The sequence below is a fragment of the Polypterus senegalus genome, chromosome 9, assembly GCF_016835505.1.
Source record: "Polypterus senegalus isolate Bchr_013 chromosome 9, ASM1683550v1, whole genome shotgun sequence".
Taxonomy (NCBI): domain Eukaryota; kingdom Metazoa; phylum Chordata; class Cladistia; order Polypteriformes; family Polypteridae; genus Polypterus; species Polypterus senegalus.
In genome coordinates, this window is record NC_053162.1 from 69,904,418 (window position 1) to 69,910,712 (window position 6,295).

Genomic DNA, 6,295 nt, shown 5'->3' on the forward strand with positions numbered 1-6,295 from the left:
GTGGACAGAAACAAGTGTTAATTGTAGGGTGTCTACCTGGAAACCATAATCAAGAGGTTGGAGATATTGTAATTTAAGCTGGGAAAATCTTAAAATTGGGAATGTAATTTATTCATCATTGGTGTAAAAGTCTTCTGTGTGTATTTACCACCATTGTTTAAATTACTGTACTTTCCAACTGTTAGTATGGGTCACGGAAAGAACAGATGAGTTATACTGAGATTGCAGAGCTAGACTTTGTTATTTCTTCTGACTGCAGTCATGCACATTTGCCTAGACATTTGATGTGTGATGTTTTTATTTTTTTTTTGTAAGTTTCTTTTCATGATTGTTTTAAGTTGCTTGTTCAGTGCTTTGGATTATATAACCATGTAAAGAGACCTATTTAAAATATATTGTTGTTTTTGCTGTTGCAAAGCATATTCCATACAATTCAGTTCTTTCTAACTAATGACCATGTGTAATTAAACCAGTCATTCTTTTGATGTCAGGAATAAATTGGATGCTATAAAACCCAACAGAGGTATTCCAGGGCTGAGTTTTTAAAACTCCTAAACAAATATATTGCAGAGTGATATAGCTCACCCGTGCATCTATTCAAATGGGAAAAAATTATTACTGCATTTTGGGCTGAAGACTTATTTTATACAAAGCTCATTTTTCTGTACCATCAATGTAAATTAAACATTGAAGTTCCATCTCTCACTGGCTCCAGGAAGGTATCATGTTTTATAGCCACCTCCTACAATGGAAAAGATATTGGATATTTCCAAGCTTGATGCTCATGTCTTCAAGCCAAGAAATTATTTGACAAACCTAAGGAAATTAAACATACTGGCCTTTCTTTTTTGGAACAGCATATTAATGTACCACAGTCCTCAAGAAAATACTATATGGTTAGAAAATATAGACTATAAGACAGGAAATTCAAAAGTTTGCAAAACATATTTCAACTTCCTGCAGCTTTGGTATGTAGGTAAACTGAATGCAATACACAGGGTAAGTACTACAAATAATGGATGGATAGATAGCACATTGCAATGTGTTTAGATCAAATCATACCATTAAAAATATGGTAAAAAAATGAGTATCTGAACTAGATAACATTGGAAGATATGAATGTAAGCAGCTAATATCTCTCCTTGCACATGGTAGTGTGATGGATTTTGTTTTTTGCCTTTTTCAGTAATGTTTTGACAACGGTTTATCATAAAGTCATCCAACAGCTTCAAACGAGATGTTGCCTTTTGTACTAAGTGCTGAATATAGCATTGAATGTTTGATCTAACAGCATCAATACAGACTCCATCCAAGGCATCTTAGGCAGTGATGGCCTGGAGATTTAGAGAGCAAGGTTGTTGGTTCAGTCTTCACGTCTGACTCACTCCAGTAATTACCATTAATCAGATATGGACAGAACAATGGGTATGTGGTGAGCAGCTCCACAAAAAAATACTGAATTTCTTCATTTGTAACTAATTTTCTTGAACCATTTTACATACTGAAAACATATTTTTTTATATAAAGTAAGTGTCATTGCTATTTATTACTAGATGATGAAGTGTTTCTTGACACTCCACAATTTTACCTTCTTTGTATTTCAGCATTATTGAACATGGCAGCTGGTAAAAGGAAGCCTATTTTCCACTTTCAGAAACATTTGGCTACAAAGTGGTGTTAAGCTACAACTTTTGGTTTTCATTTGTACACTTTATTAATATGCTTTTGTTTTAATTTTTATTTCTGACATATTGTATCTCCATGTAATAATGCTTGACCTGTGTGCTTTTGCATGTCAGCCTCACATGAAAATAAAAACGATTTCCTGCTGTTCTGTCAGGTATCACATCACACATTCTGGATTATATCCATTTCATGGCCAGTTAATATGCACCAGTATTCATTTTTAAATGTTGTTTCTTATTCAGTCATTTAACTCTGTGATATGTAATTGTGTAAGAGGTGGTTCCTACAGCTGTGAACAGACACCGATTCACTATGCCACCCAGTCCTAACTTAAATAAACAAAGATTTAAATATTAAAATTGACCAGTGGTCTGTCAAAACTATTGAATTCTCATTATGTTTAAAAAAATTGATCACACTTAAAATTATTTTAAGATATTGGCCCAAACTCTGGTCTGCTGTGCAGATTTTGGGTTGCTCCTGTATTTAAGGATGCCCCCTTTATAGAATAAGTAAGTTTTTTAAGGTGAGTGAAGGAATATTTGAGTTTACATTATTCCTCTATTCATTAATGTATCCTTTTGATCCAGTCTTGATTAATCTGGAGCAGAAATCTATTATGGAAGCAAGACAGAAACCAACACCTGATGATGCACTAGTCCACAGCAAGAGACACTAACTCACACTGAGCCAATTTAAAGATTTTGAGGAGGAGAGAAGAGGAGGGTTTGGGAGCAGCACTGATAGAGGGTGTTGTCACCCCAAAACCCCCCACCACCATAAACCACCTCAAGATCCCAATTTAGGACCTGAATGCAATTTTGGAATGTGGGGAAAAAAAATGGGGAACCTATGTAAAAATCCACATAACCACAGAAATGTTCACACAGATAGTCACTGACCTGAACTGTGAATCCAAACTACTGGAGATGGGAGGGAGCATTACCAAATCACAATATATCAAGTTTAAATGTCTTTAAGGTCCTAGCAGAGTAACAGTATTGAAAAGGAAAGATACCAAGAATTCATCATAGCAAAGTGCAGATAGCATTTTTCAAATAAACACTATTTATTATTATATTACCTTCAGCACTTATCCACACATTTCCTGATTCTCAACAATTTTTTTGTATGATTTTCTAGTATAAACTAGTTGATTCCTCTAGCCACAACCTAATGGTGCTAAAACAGGACTCACATACCCAAAACTCTAAAATGAATAAAGCAGGTTCCAAAAAAATGCAACTTTGGTTAAGTTTCATGGATTACAAAAGAACACAAAGGCAGAACTTTTTGGATATTTGAAACAGTTTTATTTTTAAATATGGCATTTGTGACAAAGTAAGTCATACCTGTGCTGCCAGCTGAATTCACGGGTTTGTGATATGGTAAACTGCTGATATAGAAAGACAGACTCATGTGAATTGAAGCTTCAGACCTCCATGGAAGAAAGCAGTCAAGAGGCATTGTTTTTTGAAATTATATACCCCTTTATAAAAACAATAAATAGTGGACTTGTGGCTAGAACCAGTTGTACTAACCTCTTATGGAACTTTTTCATAGTGTTGGGTAGAATTTATAAATATGCTTTTGGAACATCTGTTTTATGTAAACATTCAAGAGTAGATACAATTAAATGTATATTAACACTATAATTGAAATTGCCAAGAGCATATATAAAAGCAAGTATATTTTGATGCATGTAAATAAATCATTATCTATAACAGATTTAATTTGTACATCCATTCAATTGCTTTTGACCTCTCTTAATTCTTTACACAGTTGTAGGGGATGGAGCCCTAATGGGAAACTGAAATTCTGTTCTAAGTGACAAAAAAAAATAGTGGTCTTTATATTAACATGAGATTGTCAATTGGACTTAATCAAATTCAGAGTCATGAGGATGGGTAGAGCTAACTCTGGCAGCACCACCACGAGGTATTAACGAATCCGAGAAGGCTGCCAGTCCATCCCACAGCCCACTGTCATACACACATAGGGCATACATAAGGTATAGCTATCAGTTAAATTCACACATATTTGGGGATGTGGAGAGAAAACCCACAAAGACACAGTGAGAATATTCAAAATCTACAAAAACTATAAAACGTAATTTTTTGGGTGCATGGAAATAAATCCTACAAATGTAGAATTCAAAGCTTGATGTGTAAGGCGGCATCACCAACATTTGTCCCACCATCCTGCCTGTATTTATAATATTAAAGGCACATTTTGAAAAGTCATAGTCATCCACTTTAGCAAATGTACATATGTGCATATTTCAAAGACTCTCAGTTTTGTTATGATTTAGAGCCCAGCATTGGACCAACATATATGGGAACATCTTGACTACACGCATAAAAAAATGTAATCATAAAATTGTAAAATGAAGATTTGAGTAAAGAAAGCACATTTCTGTAACAGCTGGTGCTAATGTTTACCATTAAACCTACTATACTGTACAGTACTGTATATATGGATATGAATGTGTAATGTTTTGCATATGAAACAATCTATTGGATGGACTGCTTTTGTAATCAGATTTCTCAGAATAATTTTTAAAGAATCAAATAATAAAATATCACAAGATTTTCTAATCCACCTAATACAACTGAGGGCCACACCAGTCATTTATTGTATTTTATAAATTCTAGCAACCACATGATTAGTCATATCAGATGTGTTAGAGGTGCAATTTATGGTAATCACAAATACTGGGGCACCTCAAGAAGAAGCTTGGAAATGGTGAAGTATGCACCAAAGCATATCACTTCACAAAGCAGTCTTAAAAGAGATGGTATTATAAGGTGTATTGCAGCTAGGAATCCGCTCTTGTAGAAAAAAAAACAAACTGAACAGACTGCAGTACATAAAAAAAAAACAAACAACAAACAAGGAGTAACAACTATTGTGAGAAAGCAGTATGAACTCATGAGCCCATATGTAAGAACTTTTATTCACAGAGCACAGCTGGGCCGGATTAAGGTGGGTGCTATTGATGCTGCAGCATTAGGCCCATTAATGAAATAGGCCCAGATGAAAACAGACGAGAATTTTCCAGAAGCTGAACAGTTTTCCTTTGCTATATTAACCTCAAAATAATTATTAGAATAAAATTTGGAGTTCGACTTTCGGACGCCTAGACACAGCATTACTTATTATACAGTTACTATTGTTCTTTGAGCTGTGACATAACTATAACGTTGTTGTGTTTATTGTTAACCGAAGATTTCAAGTTAATGCTATCAATTTTACGTTAAACAGCTTACTTAGTAATTTAGCTGCGTTTTTTGCAATATCTTGGAGATTCTTGCCACGTTATTATTGTTCAGTAAGTGCCACGTAGTACATTTTTCACCTTGAAAGTTAGTTGTACAGTAAAAATCAATGTCTATTTAAATGGTTATCTGTAAATGTAAAACTAAAAGCCGGCCCGCAGGCCCGGCATGGATGTTTAGAATTTTTAAAATCCTCGACAGGATTCTGGTCTGTTATGAATTTTAAATCGTGGGCAAATTTTTACCCTCAAGAGCCTGAACTGAGTCACTTTGACCCAATGTCTCTTCAAATTCATTTTTTCTTACTCTGTTTCGTAAGAGAATAGCTAAATTTTGTGTATTTCTTTGTTAGGTTTTCTGCATTAAGTGCACTTTTCAGACAATTGCTATTGAGTGTTGATGTTATATAGTTTGATGTTAATCTCGAGTTGTTACGATACTACATCGTTATTATTATTCATGTTCAATAAAGGCTGGCTGGTTGCATCGCAAGCAGTTAAGGCTCCTTGGTTGGTCTGAGTGCGCATGTACGGTGAGTGTTGAATGCAAATGCACCAATGCTGAAAAAAAATAGGCCTTTTTTGTGCTGCAGCATCAGGCCCAATTTCATCTTAATCCGGCCCTGGAGCTCAGTATTTCAGAAGAACATAAATGTGTATACATATATATATATATATATATATATATATATATATATATATATATATATATATATATATATATATATATATATATATACTGTATACATATGTATACATATATTTATATATATATATATATATATATACTAGGGGGTTCGCCCCGTACTTGCTTCGCCAATACCCCAAGACTGCGCTATTCGCCAGCCACTTCACGTCTCTGCCACTCGCATTGTGAAGAGAGAGACTGAATGTACCCCAAGGAGACACGGTCTCTCCTCCAAAACCCCCTCTTAAAAGGTGATACAATAGGAAACAAATACAGTTTGTTCAGTTGCTGGATTGCTGCTGCAGCTGCTGCTGTGCCGTGTGATCTCCACCTTGCTCTGCGCTTCGAACATTTAAAAGCCTGTACAGCAGCTGTCCTACTCTTTGTCTTTTATTACCGGCCGTGGGCATGGTTAAATCTCTTGGCACAAAGTCTCGTCTCGCGGGATGTGAGTTCTTGATATTTTTTAGTTTGTAATCTAAAAATGGAATAAGAATCTAGAAGCATCACATTAAAGTTTAATACATTCTGAAAAGAATTATACCAAACATATATATATGTAGGTTTTAAAATAAGTCTGATTTAAAGCGTGACAAAAAAGTGACATAAAAACATCACATAAAATCATTGCACATTTAGGATTA